This window comes from Lissotriton vulgaris, chromosome 6 (assembly GCF_964263255.1).
Source record: "Lissotriton vulgaris chromosome 6, aLisVul1.2, whole genome shotgun sequence".
Taxonomy (NCBI): Eukaryota; Metazoa; Chordata; class Amphibia; order Caudata; family Salamandridae; genus Lissotriton; species Lissotriton vulgaris.
Genome location: NC_141694.1, coordinates 540,950,853 through 540,978,766, shown reverse-complemented (window position 1 = coordinate 540,978,766; position 27,914 = coordinate 540,950,853). Strand labels below are relative to the sequence as shown.

Here is a 27,914-nt window from a genome sequence, read left to right as displayed (position 1 = left end):
TGTGTTTAGGAAAGCATATTTAAGAAGCCACTAATGCATTTTAGTCGTGGATATATTATATCAGATTATTGAATAGCATCTTGGACATCAGATAATCACATCAGTGATAGTGCTATATGGCAAAATTTCAACACACTTGATACTGTGAAGGCTAAACATAAAGCCATTGGACACTACATTTATCAGTCAAGGAACATTTGTAAAACGCCAACAAATTTTAGCTTGAAAGCACGTTGCAGGCCCTGCCAAATAAACATCCAGCTACTGCATCTGCACAATAGACATCTTGTTTGAAAAGTACCCACCAAATTCTCACTATATAAAAAAATACCCCAAATACAGGAAATCTTTGTGTGCAATTGACAACTTTGTCACAGATTCATTAAATACTAGCATATGCAGGGCACCAATTATTTAAAGAAATATGGGGCTTTCTGGTCTCACATTTTGATTGGACGGATCACAATCTACTAAACACCTTACCAATACATTCACCACAAAAGAGTGAAGTAAGATATCTACATCCATAGTAGAGACACTAATGTCACCTTCTTAAATTTCAAAACAAGCTGGGCAAATCTAAATCTAAGGAAAATCCTGCCACAAATGTGAAACCCTTCAGAAACTTTCTATTAAAATTGCGATGAGTTTTATGCACAACTTTCCTCTCTTGTTTAATGTAAACTCATCGATAAGTAATACTAGCAAAAAGAGTTTTGTTGAATAATTCAATCTGTTTCTGACAAAAGTACTGAGATTTTGGACTGTGACATACACCTGAAATGCAACATGGAAGCTGTGTGAAACCGTTCTAAGATACAAGGAAATCTCTCTCAACTACAACTCATAATATATTAAGTCTGGATGTAAAAGAGATATTCCTAACAGCTCAAATTTGTAATAGGCTTCTTCAGTTTCTAATGGGTAGGGGAAATGCTTGTTTGAGAGTTTTCCATCTGATCTGTCTCGGTCATCTTTTGGCTTAAGAGGGAAATCATTTACTTATACAGAACTTGGATAATCTTTCAAGATTCAAGTTTGATGGCAGGAAAAGGCTGAGCTAGAGGTGAACAGCATTTGATGGTGCTTTCAGCTTCATAAACACTTCTTGTGACTGACAACCCATACTGAAACTGCTGTGAGTAAACAACGGATAAGTTAACAGGCTTATCATCCAAACATAGTATTTTCGGGATCCGGGAGGGACCCGCCCTCCCGGATCCCTTCTTAAGGGCACCCCGACCCCGGATTAGCAGCGACCACTGTGCCCTCGGCCTGGTTGCCCCCTCGCTCCCCGCCTGCTGCCTGCCTCTTACCTGCTGCCTGCCCGCCTCGATCGCCGATCCAGCCCGGCGCCCCAGACACCTGGATTTTCGCGCCGGTTTTTGCCGCGACCCCGCCCCCCCGCCTGCCGATAGGTCCACGCGCTCCCCGCCTCCCACCTGACCCGCCCTCCCGGATCCCTTCTTATGACGCCCCCTCAGCGACCGCGCAGCGGACGCGCGCAGCGGGAGCGCCGAATGAGCGCCAAAGGTGCGCCAAAGGTAAGCCCGCCTGCGCCCGTCCGTGCCTGGACCGCGCCCAGTGCCAGGACCCCTGGCCCCCGCAGATCCCAGCCCACCCCCCGGACGTACGACGCCGCCACCCTCATCGCACTCAACGACGGACGAGTCCCGGGATGCTACCGTGCCACCCCGAGACGCTCCCACGGACCCTTCTGCTGCACCGCCTGCAAGTTCACCTGCATCCGGACCTGCCTCGCACCAGCACCCGCCAAGACGAACACCAGCAGCAACCACCTCAAGTGCATCCTGCTCAACACCCGCTCAGTCCACAGACACGCCATCGAACTCTGGAACCTCATCGACACCACAGCTCCTGACGTTGCCTTCCTCACGGAGACCTGGATGAACGCCTCTTCAGCGCCCGACATCGCCATCGCCGTCCCAGAGGGCTACAAGATCACCCGGAGGGACCGCACCGCCAACCACAGGGACACCATCCGCATCACGACTTACACCGATGACATCCTGACCACCGCCGAACACCTACACTTCCAGATCCACACTGACCCGAAGACCACCCTCAGAGGCACCCTGATCTACCGACCCCCGGGACCACGCACACAATTCAGCGAGGACATCGCCGACTTCGTCAGCCCGCATGCCCTCCCCTCCGCTGACTACATCCTCCTGGGGGACCTCAACTTCCACCTGGAGAACAACAACGACCGCAACACCACCACCCTGCTCGACAACCTCGCCAACCTCGCCAACCTCGGACTCAAGCAGCTGGTGACCACCCCCACCCACCTCGCCGGACACACACTCGACGCCGTCTTCTCATCCAGCAAAGACATCACCTTCAGCCACGCCACAGGACTCCACTGGACGGACCACAGCTGCGTCCACTTCACCTTCAGAAGAACAACGATCCACCACCACCAGCAACAGGTCGCCCGCAGAAACTGGAGCAAGATCACAGTCGACCAGCTCGCCGCTTCCCTGAGCCAGCACCCTCCCGCCAGCTCAGCGAACCCCAGCCAGGCCGCCGACAACCTCACGAAGTGGATCAGCAACTGCGCGGACGAACTCGCCCCACTGAAGACCCCGCCCAGCAGACCCGGCAGCAAGAAGGCCCCATGGTTCACCAACGAACTCAAGAGCTCCAAGAAGAACTGCCGAGCCCTCGAGAAAGCCTGGAGAAGGGAGCCAACACCGGACAACATGACCACCCTCAAGCTTGCCACCCGGAAGCACCACCAGCTGATCCGCGACACCAAGAAAACTGCATTCAAGGACCGACTGGACAACAACGCACACAACTGCAAGGAACTCTTCAACATCGTGAAAGAGCTCTCCAACCCCAACGCCGGACACAACGACATCACCCCATCGCAAGAACTCTGCAACTCCCTCGCCTCCTACTTCCACAACAAGATCGCGGACATACACAACAGCTTCAACACCCAACCGACGAACGCCACGTCCGACTCGACCGAACCACCGCCCCCCACCACCACCCTCGGCGCCTGGACTCCTATCAGCACCGAAGACACCGTCCGCATGATGAACTCCATCCACTCCGGATCTCCGACCGACCCCTGCCCTCACCACGTCTTCAACAAGACCGACGCTGTCATCGCACCCCACCTGCGGGACATCATCAACACCTCATTCGACACCGCCACCTTCACTGAGAGCTGGAAGCACGCCGAACTCAGCGCTCTACTCAAGAAACCAACAGCGGACCCCACCGAACTCAAGAATTACCGCCCCATCTCGCTCCTCCCGTTTCCAGCCAAAGTCATCGAGAAGACCGTCAACAAGCAACTGGCCGCCTTCCTCGAGATGAACGGATCCCTCGACCCCTCACAGTCTGGCTTCCGAGCCAAACACAGCACCGAGACCGCCCTCATCGCTGCCACTGATGACATCCGAACCCTGATGGATAACGGAGAAACAGCGGCCCTCATCCTCCTAGACCTCTCTGCGGCCTTCGACACCGTCTGCCACCGCACCCTAGTGCAGCGCCTCTACAACGTCGGAATCCAGGAGAAGGCACTGGAATGGATCATCTCCTTCCTCGACGGAAGAACCCAGAGAGTCCGCCTACCACCGTACAAATCAAAGGCCACCGAAGTCATCTGCGGCGTACCGCAAGGATCCTCGCTGAGCCCAACCCTCTTCAACGTCTACATGAGCCCCCTCGCGGCCATCGCACGCCAACACAACCTGAACATCATCTCCTACGCCGACGATACCCAGCTGATGCTCTCCCTTACCAACGACCCCGCCTCCACCAGAGCCAACCTTCACGAAGGAATGAAAGAGGTAGCCGAGTGGATGTCGACCAGCCGCCTGAAGCTGAACTCGGACAAGACGGAAGTCCTCATCTTGGGATCCTCGCCCTACCAGTGCAGGAGCACCGGCGGAGCTGAGTTACCTCACCCACAGGAAGCGGGTGCACAGGGTCGAAGATGTGTCGGGTTTCGTCACGCTGGTCGATGGTGCTTGGAGCTGAAGATGCTGCAGGCGGCTCGATGAGAAGAGTTCCGGTGGATCCAAGGGTGGATCTGAAGATGTGAAGACCTGAAAGCAGAGGGGACAGTGTTCAAAGTCACTAGCCAGTGACTACCGTGGAACCAGATTGGAACCAGGCGATGTCGGGTGCAAACAGGCGTTGTCGGGTAGCTTCTTTCTGCAGCCACGTGGATACCCGGGGTCGAGGACGTCCAGGAGTCGGTCACGAGCTGTCCCACGTAGGCTTCTCGCTGTTGGCGGTGTCGGCGACCTGATCGGAGCAAACAGGCCTTGGCAAATGCAAGCCACGCAGAAGTCGAAAGATGCTGTTCACTCGGACCAGCAAGGTCAGAGCGGGTGCTCCTTTTCACAGGAGCTTGGGTAGGTCTGGAGCAACCAGACCTGCTGTTTAAATCTTCGGGTTCGTCGCCAAGATGGCCGCTGACCACGTGGCTAGTGGCCGGGATGGCGCGTCGAGTGGCACAGTGCAAAAGGGCCCCACGCAGATCGTGGAGATGCTGGGGGGCTGATCTTCGGTGCAAGGGCTGCTCGGTGGTGGGGGTTCTCAATCCCCAAAGCACAACGTCGAGGATGCCTCAGAAGCTGCGCAGTCAGCTTTACGAGTGTCTTCCAAGAGGTCCGGTCCCACGTCACTCGGTGCCTCCACGGGTCCCTTCTTTGCAGGGACTGTGGATCGGGCTCTGAGAGGTCTGGGAGTCTGGTTCTTGTCGGGCTCTGGGCTCGGTCTCCGGCGGGAGGCGGCGGCAAAGCAGACGTCGAGTTGCTGGTTGGTACCTGTGTTCACAGGGTGGTCACTCCTTGGCCACAAGGGAGATTCTTCTTCAGTCTTCTGTGCAGCAGAATGTCGAAGTCCAGTCTTCTTCTTAGTTTTAAGTTGATTTCGGGATGATCTGCTGTGCAATGGCACTGCTCCCCCTCTTATTCCCAAACTGGGGGTGGATCACCTACTAGGTCCCTCCTCTGGGAGGAACCAGGAAGGGGGGCGGTTACACCCCCTTTCCTTTGTCCAGCTCCGCGCCAGGACTGGGGCTGGAAGGGCCCAGGACCGGTTTAGACTGGCCTATGCACGGGGACACCTTGTGTGCCCCGGGCATGTCTGATTCTATTCAGCCCTGTCCTACCCAATACACAAAATCCCGTCTGGGGTGGTGCTCGCACCTCCCAAGGCAGGAAACCCTTTGTCCAGGCCACCATCTGCCGAGTTTCGGTCAGCAGCAGGAGGCCAGACTTGTGTCTGTGGTGGCAGCGTCCATTTTGTGAAGCTGAGGCTCTGTTTAACTTTAACCGGGGTTAAGGCTACACACATGTTGTGTCCCTCTAGAAGGGTGGAATGCTATCCCCGTCGCCAGAATTGGCGAGGGGATAGTATTCCAATTCGTATGACACCTTACTCGACATGTTTTGATAAAGCCAAACCAAAGATAGCATTTAACCGCGAGGATTATAATGCACTTAAGAGTATATGGTATGGCAATATCCCGGAACAGCTTAGGGAGTTGTTCCCGACAGCTGCAGACAGGCTCAGCTCATGCCAGAGCACCATCTCACATATTTCCAAGCACTCTGCCTCCAGGATTGATGAGGCCTTCCATAGGAGTGGCTGATAGGAACATATGTGTCCAGTTTAGGGTTAGGCACAGACATACTGTACCTAAGTAAGAGGTGGTTACACCGACTTACCCCAGCTGAGTGATCAGCCAGTTGTGTCAAATATGGAGGCCAGGCCAGGGGTGGCACAATACGTGCTGCAGCCCCTGGTAGGCCTTGGATACACCTATGCCCTGGGCACCTAGGGTGCACTATTACAGGGGCACATAAGGTGAACCAGTTCCAATTCGTAATGCACCTAAAGTGCATTGGCATCAATTTAGAGAGAGAACAGCAGGCTGTGGGTCTGATTAGCAGGCCCACAGCCACATTAAGTCAGAAACCAGTGAAGCAAAAAGCAAAAATTTGGGGTGACCATAGGATAGCAGACCCTACTCTCCTACATAACCCCCCCCCAAACGCAGGGACATTAGACTAACCTTGACCAGTTGTGTCTTCATGTTCTAAGTGGAAGTACCTGGAGAGACCATCTGCGTTGCCATGGTCAGTCCCTGGGCGGTGCTCCACTGTAAAGTCCATCCCCTGTAGGGAAATGGACCACCTGAGTAGTTTGGGGTTTTCACCCTTCATCTGATTAAGCCATAGGAGGGGCTTATGGTCGGTCTGAATCTTGAAGTGAGTGCCAAATAAGTATGGTCTCAACTTCTTCAGGGCCCACACCACAGCAAAGGCCTCCCTCTCTATAGCTGACCAACGTTTCTCTCTGGGGGTCAGCCTTCTGCTAATGAAAGCAATGGGCTGGTCCTGGCCATCTACATTAAGCTGTGAAAGCACTGCTCCCACTCCCAACTCAGAAGCATCTGTTTGGACAATGAACTCTCTTGAGTAGTCAGGACTCTTCAGGATAGGTGCAGAGCACATGGCCTTCTTCAGGTCATCAAATGCCTTTTGACAGATTTCTGTCCACTGAACCTTTTTGGGCATCTTCTTGGATGTCAGATCATTAAGAGGAGTCACAATGGACCCATAGTTCTTAACAAACTTCCTGTAGTACCCAGTCAGGCCCAAGAAAGCTCTGACCTGAGTCTGGGTAGTTGGAGGGGACCAGTCCTTGATGGTCAGGATCTTACTCTCCAGTGGTTGAACTTGGCCTCCACCTACAAGGTGGCCCAGGTATACAACCTTACTCTGCCCTATCTGGCACTTTGTTGCCTTGATAGTGAGGCCTGCCTTCTGCAGAGCCTCAAGCACTTCCTTCAGGTGGATCAGGTGATCCTCCCAGGTGGAGCTAAAGACAGCAATATCGTCCAGATAAGCTGCACAAAAGTCATCCAACCCAGTGAGGACTTGGTTCACCAACCTTTGGAAGGTGGCAGGTGCATTTTTCAAACCAAAGGGCATCACCACAAACTGATAATGCCCACTAGGGGTAGAAAATGCTGTCTTGGCTTTAGACTCCTCAGCTAACCTGATTTGCCAGTAGCCAGCTGTCAAGTCAAATGTGCTCAAATATTTGGCAGAAGCCAACTTGTCAATGAGCTCATCTGCCCTTGGAATAGGGTGTGCATCTGTCCTGGTGACAGCATTGAGTCCTCTGTAATCCACACAGAACCTCATCTCTCTCTTGCCATCTTTGGTGTGAGGTTTGGGGACCAGAACCACTGGGCTAGCCCAGGGGCTCTCTGAAGGCTCAATGACACCTAATTCCAGCATCTTTTGCACCTCAGTCTTTATACAGTCCCTGACGTGGTCAGGTTGCCTGTAAATTTTGCTCTTTACAGGAAGACTGTCACCAGTGTCCACCACATGTGTACACCAGTTAGTCTGACTGGGTGTCAATGAGAACATATGCCTGTATGCCTGTAGAACTTGTCTGCAGTCATGTTGCTGATGTTCAGTGAGGCTGCCACCTAAGGCCACACCATCAACTGAGCCATCCTCAGGGTTCTGAGTGAGCAGGTCTGGGAGAGGGTCACTCTCTTCCTCCTGTCCCTCATCTGTAGCCATGAGCAAGCCCATGTCTGCCCTGCTGACATATGCCTTCAATCTGTTCACATGGAGCACCCTGTGGGGGCTCCTGGGAGTTCCTAGGTCCACCAAGTAGGTAACCTCTCCCTTCTTTTCCAGAATTGTATGGGGTCCAGACCATTTGTCTTGGAGTGCTGCTGGGGCCACTGGCTCCAACACCCATACCTTCTGTCCAGGCTGAAATTCAACAAGGACAGCCTTTTGGTCGTGCCAAGCTTTTTGTAATTCTTGGCTAGCCTCAAGGTTTTTGGATGCCTTTTCCATGTACTCTGCCATCCTGGAGCGGAGACCAAGTACATAGTCCACTATGTCCTGTTTAGGCTTTTTGAGAGGTAACTCCCATCCTTCCTTCACAAGACACAGGGGTCCTCTTACAGGGTGCCCAAACAACAATTCAAAGGGGCTGAAGCCAACCCCCTTTTGAGGGACCTCTCTGTAAGCGAACAAAAGGCAGGGCAGAAGGATGTCCCATCTTCGCCTGAGCTTTTCAGGTAATCCTTTAATCATGCCCTTTAGGGTCTTGTTAAATCTCTCAACAAGCCCATTGCATTGTGGGTGATAAGGAGTGGTGAACTTGTAGTTTACACCACATTCCTTCCACATAGCTGTCAAATATCCAGACATGAAGTTGGTACCTCTATCTGATATTACCTCCTTAGGAAACCCCACTCTGGAGAAAACTCCAAGTAAGGCCCTGGCCACAACAGGAGCTGTTGTGGTCCTAAGGGGAATTGCCTCTGGGTACCTGGTGGCATGATCCACTACCACCAGTATGAATCTGTGCCCAGATGCTGTAGGGGGATCCATTGGACCAACAATATCAATCCCCACGCTCTCAAAGGGAACCCCCACCACAGGTAGTGGTATCAGGGGGGCCTTTGTTGTTCCACCTGCTTTACCACTGGCTTGGCAGGTTTCACAGGAGCGACAAAACTCCTTGGTGTCTTCAGACATGTGAGGCCAGTGAAAGTGAGGGACAAGCCTGTCCCAAGTCTTGTTCTGGCCTAGGTGTCCTGCTAAAGGAATATCATGGGCCAAGGTGAGTAGGAAGCCCCTAAATTGCAGAGGTATAACCAACCTCCTGGTAGCACCAGGCTTGGGGTCTCTAGCCTCTGAATAAAGGAGTCCATCGTCCCAATATACTTTATGGGCACCTTGAGCATTCCCAGCAGCCTCAGCAGCAGCCTGCTGTCTGAGGGGTTCAAGAGAAGGACAGGTTAACTGAGCCTGCCCCAAGTCTGCCCTAGAAGGTCCCCCTGTCCCCAGAAACTCAACCTGATCAGGTTCAAGTTCTTCAGGGACAGTTCCTTCAGGGGTCTCAAGATCAGTTTCCTGTGAAGCCTGATCCTCACTTGTAGGCAGTTGGGAAGGCGCAGCCTTAACCCTCCTGTTCTTCTTCTTGGGAGGTACTTGGTCCATTGTTCCAGGATCCAAGACCTGAGGTTCAGAGAGGCACTTTTTGGCCTGTGACCTGGTCACAGCAAGGACATGTGATGATATCCCTAACATCTCTGCATGAGTCCTGTACTCAACTTCTGACCATAGAGAGTTCTCCAGGTCATTGCCCAACAAACATTCTACTGGGAGATCAGCACTAACCACAACTTTCTTTAGGCCAGTTACCCCTCCCCAGGAAAAGTTAACAAGTGCCACACTATGTGTAGTAGTGACATTGCTGGCATTGGTCACCAGGTAATCATCGCCTGGCATGTATTGTCCAGGGTCCACAAAGTTAGGTGTCACCATAGTGACACTGGCACATGTGTCCCTGTAAGCTTGAGCCACTTTGTTGTTAATCAAAGGTGTCTGTCTGTATTTGCCCAGGTTACTGGGACTTATGTCAGGGGTCAAATCTATGTCCCCTTCACAAACCAGAACAGCCTGTGTAAGGGTTCTGACTAGGTCAGAATCTCCTTCAGTTCCCAAAGTGATTCCCACTAATCCCTTGGCTTGAGGACCAACACTGCTAACTGTACTAGTGGGGGCAGGTGCCTTAGGGGCTGCAGTGCTGGGGGCTCCACCCTTTTTACACTCACTTGTCCAGTGAGAGGTGTTTTTACAAGTTTTACACCAGGGTTTCTTCTGACCTTCTTTCTTCTTCTTCTTGGAAGTTTGGGACCCACCCTCTGTCTCAGTTTGGGGCCCTGTTGAAGACTTCTGGTCTTTAGTTTTCTGCTCCCCACCCTTCTGGTCTGTTTTCTTCTGGTCACCACCCTGGTTCTGGTTCTGGTTCTTTTGCTTAACTCTGGTTCTTACCCATTTATCTGCCCTCTTTCCCAATTCTTGGGGAGAGGTCAAATCTGAGTCAACCAAATGTTGATGCAACTGCTGGTTCTGACAATTATTTAAAATGTGTTCTCTCATCAGCAAATTATACAATCCTTCATAGTCTGTAACCTTGCTTCCCAGCAACCATCCCTCCAGAGCCTTAGTGGCACACTCAACAAATTCAGACCAGTCCTGAGTCTGTGTCTTCTGGGTATCTCTGAACATTAACCTGTACTGTTCAGTGGTTAAGCCTAACCCATCAATCAGAGCACTCTTCAGGACCAGGTAGTTTCTAGAATCCCCATCACTAACTGTGAGGAGTCTGTCTCGGCCTCTACCTTCAAAGGAGAGCCACAAGATTGCTGCCCACTGCTCCTGAGGGATCTGCTGTACTCTGCAGGCTCTCTCCATTGCAGTAATCCATTTATGGATATCATCCCCAGCTTTGTAGGGGGGCACAATCTTACTCAGGTTTCTATTATCAAAAGACCTGTCTTTATCCTTGTGGATATTGCTGCCACCAGTGGGTTCTATTACCCCACTCTCTCTAGGCTGTCTTGCTCTAGCAAGTTTCTCCTTAGCCAGGGCAACCTCTAACTCTTGCCTCTGGATCCTAAGCTCAGCCTCTCTCATCTTGGCCTCATGTTCCCTTCTCTGAGGGCTAGTCATCTCCTTTCTGGAGTGACCATGAGAGCCTCTAGAGACATGGGAGGTATTGGATTCACCTGAGTGATGCCTTCTCCTCCTATGGCCCTGGTTAAGTCCACCTGGGGGTCTGAATGGGTTGTTACCTGATTCATTCCCAAGTTGACTTAAGTTAGCCTGGTTCAGTCTACTGACCAGCACCTGACTATCTCTGTCATCATCTGACTCACTGCTTTCCACCTCCTCCTCCTCTTCTTCTTCCTCTTCCTCTACATCTACTTGAGGAGCTCCAGTGGTGGAGGCTTCCTCATCTACTAGGATGATAGGGGTAGGGGTGTCTACAGTGTCATCCTCTGAAGGATGGCCTCCTTCAGCATCCCCTGTGGGGTTTGCCTTAGAGGGCTTTAGAGTCTCAGACTGGTCTAAGAGCTCTCTTAGGTGGTCTGTAGTAGGGGAAGGCCCTGTCTTCAGACCCCTTAAGACACAAAGCTGTCTTAATTCCTTAAAGGAAAAAATAGCAAATTTGGATGGTGCCCTTGGAGGGTCACTCTCAACAGGAGTAAGTCCACTGGACCCCTCTGCTCCAGACATTGCTCTAGTGTGGGTGGATGTGTTGCAATCTACCTACACTGGTGTTTACCTACTAAACCTATCTAGTAGTTGTAGCTAGGGTGTGCTACTCCCTTTGCTCTACAACAACTAAGTTCAGTAGAACTTAAGTATACTAGTCTTGTTTTATATGTACCTAGCAGGTACCTGTATGATATTTCAAATGATAATCTCAAAGATTGCAATGGTAAAACAACAGCAAGCTCAGATCCCAATCCGCTGCTCACCAATGTGAGAAGTTGGCCTGGTATATAATGCTCACTAATTCTAGTGATCACTTTGTACCATGCCAAGCAACCCTTATGATGATGGTTGTAATTCAACCTTGTAGACCAGTTATCCTAGTGGTAACGTGGACAAAGCAGTCTTAGGCTAAACTCTGAAAGGCATGTGAAGCCAGCTGTTATACCATACACAACCCCCTTGAATACCAAATGAAAGGGACACCACACAGATATATATTGAAAATATATATTGATTTATTAACTATTAAAATCCCCTGGACTCTTTATGAGCACAGAAGCACAAGCGTAAAATCACAAGACAGTTTAAAATACACAAAAGTTGCACAATATGGATGAGCCCTAGGGGCCACCTAAACCATATACTAAGAAAGTGGTATAAGAGATACCTAGAGGAAAGTGAAGAGGCCTAGGGGCTTGGGAATCGCTGGAGCTATTCGAGACTGGAGTTAACTAAGTCGGGAAAGGCCCACGGGACTCGGGTGCAGTGTTCAAAGTGCACGCACTTCTCAATACAGAGTCTATGGTGCGTAAAAAGCACAAAGTTAGAAAGTTAGGAACCTTCCGAGTGACCTACGGAGCTGAAACTTAAAACACAGGCCCTTGGGATGTGTACCAGTGCAGGAGCACCGGCGGAGCTGAGTTACCTCACCCACAGGAAGCGGGTGCACAGGGTCGAAGATGTGTCGGGTTTCGTCACGCTGGTCGATGGTGCTTGGAGCTGAAGATGCTGCAGGCGGCTCGATGAGAAGAGTTCCGGTGGATCCAAGGGTGGATCTGAAGATGTGAAGACCTGAAAGCAGAGGGGACAGTGTTCAAAGTCACTAGCCAGTGACTACCGTGGAACCAGATTGGAACCAGGCGATGTCGGGTGCAAACAGGCGTTGTTGGGTAGCTTCTTTCTGCAGCCACGTGGATACCCGGGGTCGAGGACGTCCAGGAGTCGGTCACGAGCTGTCCCACGTAGGCTTCTCGCTGTTGGCGGTGTCGGCGACCTGATCGGAGCAAACAGGCCTTAGCAAATGCAAGCCACGCAGAAGTCGAAAGATGCTGTTCACTCGGACCAGCAAGGTCAGAGCGGGTGCTCCTTTTCACAGGAGCTTGGGTAGGTCTGGAGCAACCAGACCTGCTGTTTAAATCTTCGGGTTCGTCGCCAAGATGGCCGCTGACCACGTGGCTAGTGGCCGGGATGGCGCGTCGAGTGGCACAGTGCAAAAGGGCCCCACGCAGATCGTGGAGATGCTGGGGGGCTGATCTTCGGTGCAAGGGCTGCTCGGTGGTGGGGGTTCTCAATCCCCAAAGCACAACGTCGAGGATGCCTCAGAAGCTGCGCAGTCAGCTTTACAAGTGTCTTCCAAGAGGTCCGGTCCCACGTCACTCGGTGCCTCCACGGGTCCCTTCTTTGCAGGGACTGTGGATCGGGCTCTGAGAGGTCTGGGAGTCTGGTTCTTGTCAGGCTCTGGGCTCGGTCTCCGGCGGGAGGCGGCGGCAAAGCAGACGTCGAGTTGCTGGTTGGTACCTGTGTTCACAGGGTGGTCACTCCTTGGCCACAAGGGAGATTCTTCTTCAGTCTTCTGTGCAGCAGAATGTCGAAGTCCAGTCTTCTTCTTAGTTTTAAGTTGATTTCGGGATGATCTGCTGTGCAATGGCACTGCTCCCCCTCTTATTCCCAAACTGGGGGTGGATCACCTACTAGGTCCCTCCTCTGGGAGGAACCAGGAAGGGGGGCGGTTACACCCCCTTTCCTTTGTCCAGCTCCGCGCCAGGACTGGGGCTGGAAGGCCCCAGGACCGGTTTGGACTGGCCTATGCACGGGGACACCTTGTGTGCCCCGGGCATGTCTGATTCTATTCAGCCCTGTCCTACCCAATACACAAAATCCCGTCTGGGGTGGTGCTCGCACCTCCCAAGGCAGGAAACCCTTTGTCCAGGCCACCATCTGCCGAGTTTCGGTCAGCAGCAGGAGGCCAGACTTGTGTCTGTGGTGGCAGCGTCCATTTTGTGAAGCTGAGGCTCTGTTTAACTTTAACCGGGGTTAAGGCTACACACATGTCGTGTCCCTCTAGAAGGGTGGAATGCTATCCCCGTCGCCAGAATTGGCGAGGGGATAGTATTCCAATTCGTATGACACCTTACTCGACATGTTTTGATAAAGCCAAACCAAAGATAGCATTTAACCGCGAGGATTATAATGCACTTAAGAGTATATGGTATGGCAATATCCCGGAACAGCTTAGGGAGTTGTTCCCGACAGCTGCAGACAGGCTCAGCTCATGCCAGAGCACCATCTCACATATTTCCAAGCACTCTGCCTCCAGGATTGATGAGGCCTTCCATAGGAGTGGCTGATAGGAACATATGTGTCCAGTTTAGGGTTAGGCACAGACATACTGTACCTAAGTAAGAGGTGGTTACACCGACTTACCCCAGCTGAGTGATCAGCCAGTTGTGTCAAATATGGAGGCCAGGCCAGGGGTGGCACAATACGTGCTGCAGCCCCTGGTAGGCCTTGGATACACCTATGCCCTGGGCACCTAGGGTGCACTATTACAGGGGCTCATAAGGTGAACCAGTTCCAATTCGTAATGCACCTAAAGTGCATTGGCATCAATTTAGAGAGAGAACAGCAGGCTGTGGGTCTGATTAGCAGGCCCACAGCCACATTAAGTCAGAAACCAGTGAAGCAAAAAGCAAAAATTTGGGGTGACCATAGGATAGCAGACCCTACTCTCCTACACCACCGTACAAATCAAAGGCCACCGAAGTCATCTGCGGCGTACCGCAAGGATCCTCGCTGAGCCCAACCCTCTTCAACGTCTACATGAGCCCCCTCGCGGCCATCGCACGCCAACACAACCTGAACATCATCTCCTACGCCGACGATACCCAGCTGATGCTCTCCCTTACCAACGACCCCGCCTCCGCCAGAGCCAACCTTCACGAAGGAATGAAAGAGGTAGCCGAGTGGATGTCGACCAGCCGCCTGAAGCTGAGCTCGGACAAGACGGAAGTCCTCATCTTGGGATCCTCGCCCTCCGCCTGGGACGACTCCTGGTGGCCCCCCGCCCTGGGAACCGCACCCAAACCGACAGACCACGCATGCAACCTGGGCTTCATCCTGGACTCCTCCCTCTCCATGACCAAGCAAGTCAACGCAGTCTCCTCGTCGTGCTTCAACATCCTGCACATGCTACGGAAAATCTTCCGGTGGATCCCCACCGAGACCAGGAAGACTGTCACCCAGGCCCTCGTCGCCAGCCGACTGGTCTACGGCAACGCCCTCTACGCCGGAACCACCACCAAGCTCCAGAAGAGACTCCAACGGATCCAGAACGCCTCAGCCAGACTCATCCTCGACATCCCACGACACAGCTACATCTCCGGACACCTAAGAGACCTGCACTGGCTCCCGGTCAACAAGAGAATCACCTTCCGTCTCCTTACCCACGCACACAAAGCTCTCCACGATCAAGGCCCGAGCTACCTCAACAACCGCATCAACTTCTACGCTCCCAAACGACACCTCCGATCAGCCAGTCACGCCCTCGCCGCCGTCCCCCGCATCCGAAGAACGACAACAGGAGGAAGGTCCTTCTCCTACCTGGCCGCCAAGACCTGGAACTCCCTCCCTCCCGACCTGCGCCTGACCCAAGACCACCTCGCCTTCAGGAAGAAGCTCAAGACCTGGCTGTTCGGGCAGTAGCAGCACCAACCCCCCCAGCGCCATGAGACCCTCCGGGTAAGTAGAGCGCTCTATAAATGTCTATGATTGATTGATAGTACATTTCCCCAAATGATTTACTCAGGATTCTGGCCTTGTGTTATCCTCCACTGAGATAATTATTCTGGGTATCCCTTAATAAAGGAAGTCACACCAGGCTTTTGTCTAACAAATAAAAGCAACTATCTACGTGTGACACAATACAAGAAGATATGAAACAGCAATGAGCTCTCAAGTTCAGTTCAAGCCTGGGCCGTTTCTGCCATTAGGCAGGACTAGGCGGCAGCCTCGGGCGGCAAAATGAGGAGGGCGGCAAAAATCATCCGGGCAGCTGCACCGAGTACACTGTGTACAGTGCAAGCGCACCTGCTGCTTGTCCACCGCAGCCTAGAGTGCACCCTAGTACAGTGGCGGGCTGGCGGCGCACCGTAGCAGAGTGGCGTGTGTGGAGCGGGCGGGTCGAGACACACTAACAGTGTAAGTGTGGGTCTCTAGGGCCGTCAATCTTGTAGCGCGGGATTGCGCTACCAATGACAGCCCTGGGCAACATTTGTGGACAATCCGTGAGCAGCGCTTCTGCTGCCAGTGACGGTGACGCGCACCACCCTCTCTCTCGCCGCGCCGGGGACGGACTGTGTGTGTGTCGGCTGGCGCGCTGCTCTGGTGCCTCTTGGTGGACGTCACGTGGATGGTGAGGTAAATTAATTTATTACTAATACTGCTGCTGCCACCTGCCACACAGTCTTGTCCCGACTCCCGGCCCTCTTTTTTTACTGCCTCCAGCACAAAGCCTTGGACGTACCACCGTACCTGACTAGTTTCACCCCAAAAGCAGTGCACCGGTGAGTCAGCGTAGGCCACCACCGCTGCGAATGTGGGTGTAAAAAAATATAAATATTTTGGATGCTGCAATGCATTAATGTGTTCACTGTGACTAAGGCCTGTTGTTGTAATTGAGGCCTGTGAGTCTCCGAGCTCATCCCAGAGACTGGCGAACTGGGAAGGGGTGTCATCATGAAAGATAGAAGTTGTCTAATGTACCCGTCAGCATCACTGAAAAAGCCTCTGTTTTGAGAACTTCGCACATACTGCTTTGTAAATGGCAGTTTCCTTTGACTTTGCCAAGTACACCCCAATGCAGCTGATTTTAAAAATTGCGAAGAGCAGCAAATTGCCCTTTTCCACTGTGAGTGTGAGCACAGTTATAGACACGAAAACATTTGGGCGAAGCGACCCAAGCGTTCGTGGGGCAGTCTCGAATATATGTCCGATCCAGGAGGTGTTATTTATTGCTTTGTGTTTTGTTTAAATTTTTTTAATCAACAGTTTTTTTATTGACATTTTATAGTGCAAGCATAAAGAGCGGCACAAAGCTCACACAGACCAAAGCTTTCAGGTAATACTGCGGTTGACGCTGATATGAGAGGAGTGAATAACTGGTGAGCAGACGGGGCCCCAGGATGTCTCCTCAGGGCACAGGTGGCACCTCTGCAGTTCACGCTCTTTTGTTTCGAAATGTGATCAAACTGTCGAAACATCTGTGTTGGCGCACAGTGGGCGCAGCGCTCGTGCCCTGCGTGCAGTTACTGCTGCGTGCCTGATGCAAGGGAGGGTGGCAGTCTCTTTTGACTTTGCCAAGTACATCCCAATGCAGCTAATTTTAAAAATAGCGAAGAGCAGCAAATGGCCCTTTCCACTGTGAGTCTGAGCACAGTTACAGACACGAAAACATTTGGGCGAAGCGATCCATGCGTTCGTGGGGCAGTCTCGAATATATGTCCGATCCAGGAGGTGTTATTTATTGCTTTGTGTTTTGTTTACATTTTTTTAAATCAACAGTTTTTTATTGACATTTTAGAAGTTGTCTAATGCCTAAATGAGCTTCGCAGCTATTGGTAGGCTTCGTTTCTAGATAGCCTGATGATAAAGTGAGTTCTCACACACAGTTAATACTTTGGATGTTTTTTGCCTGTGGCAAGGAAACTCTGCACTCATGCCAGCTGATGTCTTAAAATGCAAAAGAAAAATGTATCAGTGAGTCACAGAATTGGTGAACAAAGAGGTCTACTAGCAATAGCAACCGCAAAACAGTGAGCGCTACTGAACAAACGTGCAGTATTTTACACAGAGGCTTTTTTCCATGGGAAGCACGAGGTCTCAGGGGCCTTGTCAAGTATGCGCTCAGCCGCTATTTTATACAGTAATCTAGGAACAGAGGTACGGTTCCGCAGAGAGTGGTGGGCCTGTGGTCTACTTAAACTGGAGGTGCAGGATGGCCGTCGGCAGTGCTGGCAGGGGCAATGTGTGGTACAAGCTACAGTGGGCTCTTGGCGACGGCCCTGGCACTTATTTTGTGTCCAAATTAAGCACTGGTAGTGGGTATACTTTTGTGAAATTACACTCAACTACTCGGCCCTCGCCTTGGTTCCAAACTATTGGCAAGTTTGGGGTAGAGGTCCGAGGTGGAGGAAGAACCGTGGCTTTAGTTTCTGCACTCCTAGTGAGACTTGTGAACATGTGTGTGATGATGCTGGGAGAGTGTTAATGTATTTATTCTTCTAGCCTGGATGAAGGGGGAAGAGAGTGATGGTAGAAAAAGGGAGAAGGCAGCATTTTTCAATTCTCGCCTAGGGTGGCAAAACACCTAGAAACGGCCCTGGTTCAAGCAAAGAAAATAGACCCCCCAATACCAGCCTGTTCATGAGCGTGTGGCCGCATGGCAATCTGAAGATAATAGCAACCAAGGAAAGGAATTTGCAGATATTTTGTTTAGAATTGTAGTGATTCAGGAATGCTTGCAGTGACTGGTTGCATGGAATGATATCTGCTATTCCAGTTTTAGGACTTTCAGTAGTGAAATCCAGGCACATGTGAGAATCCAGTGAGCAGGAATGCATAACTGGAAGCATTGGCTCAATTTCCATTGGTGCAAACCCTCAGTAGGTGCACCTGGCACAGACAATGAATGGTAAACTTTTTACAGTTGCAGGCAAGCGCGCAACACCCATTGGACTCAAAAGGCTTTAGCCCCCCCCCCCGCTCGGTCGTTTGTGGCAGCCCAGGATCCAGGGTGAGACAGCTTCCCGGGCACACACACAGCCGCACCCGAGCACTTCACAGGTCTTTAAAAGACCATTTGCATGTTAATGAGGCCTTGCTGTTGTTTCACCCGTTTTAAGAGCCCCTGCTTAAAGATTGAGCCCCCCCCTGAAATTTTTCTTAGTCCCCCCCGAAATTTGGCTCTAGTAGTCGGAGCACAAAATACTTCAGGAGCTGCTCAGACCTTGCATACCGTTTTTTTCTGTTGAAAAGGACTGTTACAAGGATTGAGCTGTGCCAATCTCGTAAAGTATATCCAGGGCACATTGAGCTTATGACAACTGGGGAAGTTTGTTTTCCTGATAAAAGAGTTTAGACCCATTTAAACAGTGACTCTGGAAGTGTTACTTGTGCCTAGAAGAATACAATAATATGTGCCTATGTGCCCAATCTCCAGTCAACTTGAGTGCTGGAAGACTGAAGCAGACTGTAACCCGTTTGGAAGATGCACTGGAGTTCTGTGGATTTGATTCCTTTGAGTAACCAAGCTGCAACATTTTCTGTAAGTAGAGGGGCTCACTCTAGGCATGCCCTGAACTCTTAGGTAAATGAGAACCACATGTTTTTCACCTAACTTATTGCAAACACAAGTTTGAATATTGACTAAGGACCACTAGAAATTCTTTATTTATCATGTTCATGGATGACCAGGAGCTCCCACAAAGAGTGTCCAATTACTTGATGAGGCCACGACTTTCACGTTTGCCCCTTTCTGAGCTTTTTAAAATTTCTGATTGACAGTGATCTTTTGTTGAACCTGTCCAGGCAAGGGCCTCAAAGTAAGTCCGGGTAAACATTTTTGGCTTCTATAATTTGTCTACAGTACAAGCCTAAGGGAGGTGCACCACCTAGAAACTGATAGCAAATTATGTTAAACTGCGTTATTTTATATAAAATTTATAAATTGAGAGCAATGTTCATTTTGGCTTTGTAGTGCTGTAGGATTAATATAACATAACTACTGACTAAAAGAAAAACGAAGTAGTAACAAGTACTAAAGAGTAACTAGACATGTCATTCTAAGTTTCTAAAGTCTGATATGACAGCTTTCTGTAGACAGCTGGACTCCAGGATTGTAGCTCCAACTATCGAAAAGGCCTATCACCAATTATTCTCATAAATGTGTTTCTAGTCACCGAAAAAAAACATGTGTTTGAAAATTGACTAGAGTGGATGCCGAGGTAATGGTTAGATGTATAACCATACTATTTTAATTTTTTGTTTCTTTTTCCTTCTAATTTTCAATGTACTGTTTTTGGTATTATTTTCCATAGGGAACATTTTTTATCGTTGTACTGACCACTGATTTTACCATTAATTTTCACTGGTGCTAATCTTTATTTTCCAGGTGAGTATCTCTTGATTTTTAGGATAATGTGGTTAGTATTATGTTTTGTGATTTCTCTCAATAGGTGTTTATTTTTTTTTCATGTGATGTTTTTCATTAATTTGGGCTTTCCATTAATTTTTAATACAATGTGTTTTTACTAGTTAATGTTTATTTATTTTTTCTTTTTTCTTTTTTATTTAGTCCTCATTACGCAACAGTTAAAAGTCAGGAGTTTTCAGGGACCCTTCTCAACTTCGTGGCACCCTTGAAAAAGGAAACCCCTTACATCCACATACTTATAAGGAGAAGGCTTGGTTGTTCATAGTGGGTTGAGCTAGCCATCTTTGCTACTCTTACAAGCCTTTCACATCATTGTTGCGATAGCGTAATCATTGGACCTTAAACAGAGGAGGTGGTTGGAAAACCAGGAATGTTGCCTTCAAGTTTCATATACACATTATTTATACCACACCCTTTAATTCACCGCTTATGGTATTCTTCCCACAAGTCCTAGAATCTATATCTTTTAGAGGCATACTTCTTATTTTTATCTAAATTAAACACTTTCCAGATTGAGGCCAACCATTCATTATGAGTAGGGGGAACCGGAGTTATCCATTTTACACAGATCTCCCTCCTTGCCAAAATAATCAGAATGAAAAGTAAATTCTCTTGAGCTTTAGTAAGAAGCCTATCTACATTTGTTCTTGATATCCCAAAAATAACTAGGTCCATACTTACAGAAAGTTGTCTTCCAAATACCCCTTCTAAGGTAGTACCCACTTCATTCCAAAAGGCATCCAGGCTGGGACAGCGCCAAAACATATGTAAATCATCAGCCATCTGTAAATCGCACTTTGGGCAGTTCATCACTGTGGCACCGTTAAATTTGGATAATCGTTTCGGTGTCCAGTAGGCTCTGTGTACAGTGAGCAAATGGTTTCTTTTAAGAGCAGCAGATGTTACAATTGACCAGCAAATGCTCATAGATACTTGCCATATGTTACTTGTATCCAACGTCGGCAGATCTTTTCCCCAGATAGCTTCTGGAATTCGGAAGTCGTCCTCCCCGGCCGAGATTAGTGCCCAGTACCAGAAGGAAGTTTCTTTCAAAAATGGTTTAGACGTCTGCATCTTTATCTCCAGGATAGTATTACCTTTTCTAGTTTCTTTGAGAGACTTACTCCAACTCAGTAGTTGGTAGTATTTGAATTTGGAAAGAGTGGAGTTCGTGCAATGAGATAATGTATCCCAATCAAGCAGTTTATTTTAAAACAGAAGTTGACCCCATTCCTTTATTCCTGCTGATCTTAGCGATGTTGCTAAACTATCCTTAAGGCAGTCTGGTGTGGTCTGAGAATCCCAGATCGGGGCCTTTTCACTATAAAAGGGGATATCCAATGTAGATCAAATACAGTACCATACTCTTGCGGCAGATTTCAGGACCTTTAGTTTAATTTTTTCAAAGAACTTTAGATGCCCAAATTTGTATAGGAAGTGGCTGGTATTGTTTGTTAAAACACATAAGAATAGTGGGTAATTTTCATATGGACCCAGCAATACCCTACTACTTTTGAATTGGAAGGCTCTGCAGTATTCTAATAGATCTGGGCTTGCTATTCCTCCTTGCTCTTTAGATCTTCTTAATTTACGCCATGCAATTCTTGGTTTTTTAGATGACCATATGAAACTGGATAATTCTCCCTGGATCTTTTTTATCTTATCTCTATTGAACTCGAGCGGGATAGCATTGAAAATGAAGGTAAATTTTGGTAGAATTGCCATTTTTATGATATTCGATTTCCCCAAGAATGTAAGGGGCAGAGCTTTCCAGACTTTCAATAACTTTTTTACTTCAACCTCTACCCTATGTAAATTTATTTGGGTAATTTTATCAATCTCCTTTACCAGATCAATACCCAGGTATCTTATTTTTTCTTTACTGAAGGGGGATACGAAGTTTTCATTCCAGCTTACGGTTTCAGTTTTTGTTTGATTTATCTGATAACCAGATATCCTCCCAAAGTTTAACAAGGTCTCTTCTGTTGTTTTAAGAGCCTCTTCTAGGTTTGAGGTAAAGATCATAAGATCGTCCGCATATAACGTGACTTTCTTGTGCCACCCTTGGTAGGAAAATGGGGAGATTGAAGAGAGATTCCTAAGATGTTCTGCGATCGGCTCAATATAGAAATTAAAAAGTAGGGGGGAGAGGGGGCAACCCTGGCGTGTACCTCTACCTATCAGAATGTTATTTGTTAGGTGGCCGTTAATTAGTATTTTGGCTCTGGGCGAATTGTAAATATTTTCTACAGCTTTTACGGTGTTTTCCCCTAGATTGAATTTCTTTAATACTTCCCTTAGATAGGACCAATTTACTCTATCAAATGCTTTAGCAGCGTCTATCGTGATTATTGATAGAGGGATTTTTTCTGCTATAGAGATATCAATTGCTGCAATCAGCTCATGAGTGAGGTCCTGTAAATGCCTTCCTGCCATGAAGCCTTTTTGATTAGATTTTATTAATGTTCCCGCTATTTTCCCTAATCTTTTTGCCAGGATTTGAGTAAAAATCTTGTAGTCGCAGTTTAGAATGGATATTGGGCGATAGGATTCGCATTGTTTTGGATTTTTACCTGGTTTCAGTATAATAGAAATGATGGCGTCATTCCATGACTCCGGAATTTTAACGTTGTTTGTGAAAATCTGATTGACTAGTGTTGTTAAATGGGGAACCAGCGTATCTTTTAACTTTAAATAGAATTCGTTTGGGAGGGCATCAGGGCCTGCTGCTTTTCCTCTCTTTAGCTCTTTTATCGCTTGGGCAACTTCCTCTGATTTTATTTCACTGTTTAAAGTTATTTTTTCCTCTGGGGTTAAGGCTGGAATATTTTGTGTTAGTAGGAAGTTAGTTATTTCTTCAATTTTTGGGTTACAATCCTCAGAGTAGAGTTTAGTAAAAAAGGCAGAGAACTCATCTTTTATTATTTTCTCTTCAAACCCATTTTGAGAGTTGTCTGTTGGGTGTATATAGTTTATTTTATTTCTAACTTGGTCTGATTTGAGCTTCCATGCGAGCATCTTTCCACAGCCCTCTCCATACTCATAATTGGCAAGTTTACTACATTCCCATCTTTCCCTTATTTTTCCTTCTAATAGAGACGATAATTTTTCCTTCAAGTTGAGCCTTTCCCTCATTAATTCTTGACATCTCGGGGAAGAAGTGTCTAACAAGATCTGTCGGTCCAGTATTTTTATGTTCTCTTCCATTTTCTGGATATCGTTTTTTGCCTCTCTTGATTTATGTATAGCCAAGCTACAAATCTTGCCCCTAATTACTGCCTTGTATGCATCCCAGATCATTTGGGGTGAAGCACTCCCATTATTGTCTTGAAAATACTGTTCTGTCTCTTGTGTAAGTTGGTCGATTACTGTGGGATCCAGGAGGACCGAACGGTCTAGAGTCCATCTTGGTATGGTAGTAACGTCGTTTATTTTTAATGTCATTTGGACAGCCGAGTGATCTGAGAGATGAGTGGGAAGGCGGGTCATTTTATGAGTATTTTCTACTAGTCCCTGGTCTATTAGGAAATAATCAATTCTTGATTGTATTCTCAGTTTTTTATTGTTAAAGGTAAATCTATCATGTTTGGAGCCCTTTTCGTCCCATACATCAAGAAGATTTAGATCTCTTTTATATATTACCAGCCATTCTCTCATTTTGGGCAAGGTGTTCTGTTTCCCTTTTGGTACCCGATCTGTGCTTGGATTTAAAATTATATTAAAGTCTCCGCCTAGGATCACAGGAAAGTTTACCGAGATTAAATGGGAGTATAATGATTGTAATGGGGTGGGATCGTCTATGTTAGGGCCATAATACCCGGCTAAGATAAAGGTATTGTTAAGGAAGGTAATCTTGGCTAGGGCCCATCTCCCCTTGGGATCTGTCTCGGAGGATAGTATTTTTGCCTTCAGGGATTTTTTTATAAGAATAACAACCCCTTTTGTGGCGCACTGTTGGTCAGTACAGACATAGTCTTCAACCCAATAAAGAGTTTTAATAATCTCTTCCCATTCTGTTTTCATTAAGTGGGTTTCTTGTAAGATTAATATTTCGCTATCGACAATTTTTAAATATTCAAAGATTTTCCTTCTTCTGCTCTTAACTCTTAACCCGTTAACATTCCAGGTGATTATTTTTATATTCTTTAGATTTTTTTCCATCTGCCTCTGTAAAGTGTATGGCGCTCGTTATTAATCATCTGGTTCCTGATTTTCTCCTCTGATTTGCGATCAGGACATTTTTTTATTTTTTTCCCTAATTTGCTCCCAACCCCCATGTGCTCCCCCCCTCCCCCTTCTCCCCTCTTAGAATGGCTGAAAGCCACTTGTGATTGTGAGTATTTACAAAAAGTGTAGAAAAGAAAAGAAAAAAGGAGGGACGGAGAGACACAAACCCTCCCTGGGAAAGCCTCCCTTTCCTTTGGGCCTTAATTATGGCCCTCTTTGAGCTCCGTGCCTATAAAGAAAAAGACTAAATAAGGATGCTGTTGTTATAAGTATGTCTTGATTCTAGTTTTCATAGGATCGTAATAAGTGTAATCGCCCAGAACAGGTGTATTTAGCATTTAGTCTAGGAGTGGGCTTGGGATTGAATTTGAATCTGATCCCGCATATGTGCTAACAAGTTATCAACTTCTAGAGCATCTTTAATATTATACATCTTGTTTCTCCACATAATCCTGAGTGAAGCCGGGAACTTCATTTGGACTGTAGCCCCGAGTGATTTTAATTCGGGCATTTTTTGACCCAACTCCCATTGCCTATCTTGTGTCACCTTCGCAATGTCAGATCGGATCCTAAGTCATCTCTGTTAAATGTCCCTGTTTTTAAAGCCTCACTCAGGATCCTCTCTTTAGTGTTGTATGATTTAAAATTCACCAGAATCTTCCTTGGGTTCTTTCTTTCTTTAGGTTTCCCAAAAGGGTCACGGTGAACCCGCTGAATGTCATTTTCCAGGTCTGAGGATTTACACCACGGAAAATATTCCTCTAGTAGCGAAATAATGAATTTCTTTATGTCTGACCCTTCTCTCCCTTCTGGCACATTAAGAAATCTCAAGTTTGATCTCCTAGACTGGTTTTCCAAGGCTTCCAATTTTTCCTCCATACTTTTGTCCTTTGCTTTTAAGTCTCCTATATTTTTTTCTGATGCTTCCACACTCCTTGTCAGACCCACAGCTACAGCTTCTACTGTAGAGACTCTCTCATTTAACGCCAATAACTTTGAATCCAAAGATTCAAACCTATCATGAAGTTTGATTTGATTATCTTCTGATATCCTAAATCTGGATGTCATCTCTGCGAACATTTTTTCCATAAGGATCTCCATACTGCTGCTAGACTCACAAAGATTTTTAACGGGATTATCAGATTTATCAGATTTATCAGGATTAGAGTTAGTGTTAAATATATCCGGAGTAGTGGCGTCAGGGGATACAGATTTTGTAACATTCTCTAGCTCTGGAGCTGACGGCATAGTAGAACAACCAGGGGTAGGTTCATTTCCAAAGGAGCCTTGAGGTGTAGTTATTGTCTGAGTCTGAATCTGACTGGAGGTCTGGACCTGAGATTGGATTATCGTCCGTGATTCCTCGAGATCCTGATTCTGATTCTCTATCTCCCTCATTGAGAGTTCAGACAAGAATTTTCCCGGGTGGCTTATATTCCCAATTAGCGACTGAGGTAACATTGGTATTGCTGGTGAGGCGGACTTTTCCATTGCAGATATAGAGTGGATTCTGTCTTGGAGTTTGTCCTGCACTTTAAAGTAAGTCCTCAAAGAGGGTGTAATTTTTATTACAGATTTTTTCCTTTTATCAACTATTTCCTGCCTTACTTCCGATGTTCCTTTCTTATTTATTGGTATCCCTTTATCAGATTTAGGGGCTTTACGCGAGACTCTCTTTGTAATTCGCGGAATTACAGTTTGCTTAAGGGCAGGAGGAGCAGGAGGAGCTGATTTTTTCAGAAAAAGCCTATTCCTTAGGTAGTAGGTGGACTTTTCCTGCCGGGACAAATCAAGATGAGGCTCAGTTTTAATTTTAGCGTCTAAATCAGAATTGTCAACTACAGTATCAATTTTGTCTGTACCTGAAGGACTGATGATGGAAAAAACTCTTGTCTGTTTTAATAGTTCTGGGATTACTGGGGGTGTGGTGGCGCAAACTGTGCTTTCCTTCTGTCCCTCCACTTTTACTCCAGCCAAACTCCCTAAAATGATGTGTTGTAAGTGTGACTGAAACTGTTGTAACAGTATATTGCTCTCACTAGCTCCTGGCAGGTAAATCAGCTGGGGTAAGTAGTCCGGACCGGTTAACTTGTATAAGTTCCCCCGAGCAGGCTTGTCAATTACAGAGCAAGAGCAAGAGTAGGACTCAGAGCCAAAGAATTTCGCTGGGAAAAATGTCCAGTTTCTTAACACTTCAACACTCCCCGCCTTACCTCCGGCACTGAAGGAAAATCGGCTCACTGCCTTCCTGCAGGTCCGCCGTGCACGCAGGGCTACCTCCCACTTTCCAATGACTGAGTTTGCGAAGGGCTCTGAGTCGAGCTCCGATTCACTGATGGGAAGGTGCCGTTTGCCGGTATTTTCTGTCCCGCTGGCGGCGGAGGCTGGAGAGGAATCCTGGGCGCTGACGCTGAGCGGGGTTAACATCTGTCAAGGAGGCAAACACGGCACACACGGCAGGTAGGAACCGGGGTCACTTCTTTTACACTTCTTTTACACTTCGATGGAGCCAAAAAACCAAAAAGCCAAAAAGGGAAAAGAAACTAGTTCCGCCTCCTCCGCGTCCATTAAAGACCACCGGCGCCCTCAACGGCTGCAACTGACCTTTAAAGAGCTACCAAGTTCCTGTGCTTCAGGCCACCAAGATTAGACTGATCCAAAAATGTATCCTATTCACGGATTTCACGATTTCACGAGCATCCTCACCAAACAGAAGTGCATACGGAGCTCAGGCACGGAGCTCCCGACCAGTCTCAGCAGCCGGCCGCCATCTTTCCCCTCCGTACCACTGGGATGCACTTCACATACTGAAGTCAGACACCAGGCCCCTCTTATCCTAAGCTTTTAAGCGACATGTGGGGAAGAAGAAGGTAGGCACTCACAAGAGCACCTCAGTACGGCAGGTTGACCCCTAGTCCAAGTTGCTTTTCGGGTTCCAGTCACCAAAGTTAGGCTACCTTCACTTGCACTAGATGTTGCACAAGCACTTTATTGTAGATTGATTGCATAACCTGATTGCTAAGGGAGAACCCTAAGGTCAAAGCTGCTTACATTTTACACTAGCTTCTAACGAATGAATCCTTTTTTTAAATGTACGAAAGATTATATGATGTATAACTCTCAGTTGGCTGTTGCCGAACAGATATGGTATCGATCTGCCGGTTGATTCATGGGCTTGTCTTCAATTTTAATTGTTGTGGGTAGTTGAATTGAGCACCCTATGTAATCCTTTAATACTGGTCTAACATGTTTTAGCCATGCAGGCAATTTGCAGGCAATTTGCCTCTAAAACAACAATCTTGTGATACAAGTTTTCGCATGTCTAATATGGCATGCCCTGTTCGAACTCTTTTTCTCTTACATTTTCTTTATGTTACGTTTGTTCTTACATTACGTATGTCTTTTGTAGCTTTTATGACTTGAACAGTCGAAATAAAGCTTGAATGTTGATGATGATATTGAACTTTTTAGCACCTTAGATGTTTAACCCCCTCATGTGACTTGTGATAGCCTACATTTACTGCATATTTTACAGTGGAGCTACTGATGGAACATGCAGGAGGTGTATGTGGTGATTTTTCAATTTTTCCACAATAAAATATTAAAATACCAAATTTACCCCAGATGCATCAAGCCCATATTCTGTGAATTTTAAATTGCGAATAATACCGAATTGCAATTTAGAATACGCAGAATGTGATGCATCATGAAAAGCGGTTAAAAAAAGCGAATCGCAATCGGCCGCAATTGCCGATTGCGATTTTCACGAAATCGCACAAAAATCACAGAATCGCCCATTTTCCATGTTAAAATTGCAAACTCGCAATTACCGAAATCGCAAATTGAGATCTCGCTAATTGCGAGATCGCAAAAACGGGAAATCGCATTTCGAGCACAATGATGACATCACAACCAGGAAGTAGGCAGTTCCCTCCCTCATTCAGAACACAGAGCCTGAGAGTGGAAGAAGCACAGCCCAGAGCTCCACAAGACACATCCTGCAGCACCACAACAGGACACAAACAACAAAATAAAATGTCCCAGGAAGCAGCAGGAAGCAGGGCACCAGGCTGAAAGCGAAAAATTAAATTTTC

At 47.7% G+C, this 27,914-nt stretch overlaps 1 protein-coding gene across 1 annotated transcript in view; it reads right to left on the bottom strand.

Annotated features, from left to right (window-relative positions):
• The window catches only part of LOC147707531 (dynein axonemal heavy chain 5-like), a 1,425,553-nt gene that overhangs the window by 949,265 nt on the left and 448,374 nt on the right, over positions 1-27,914 (bottom strand). The window lies entirely within an intron of this gene.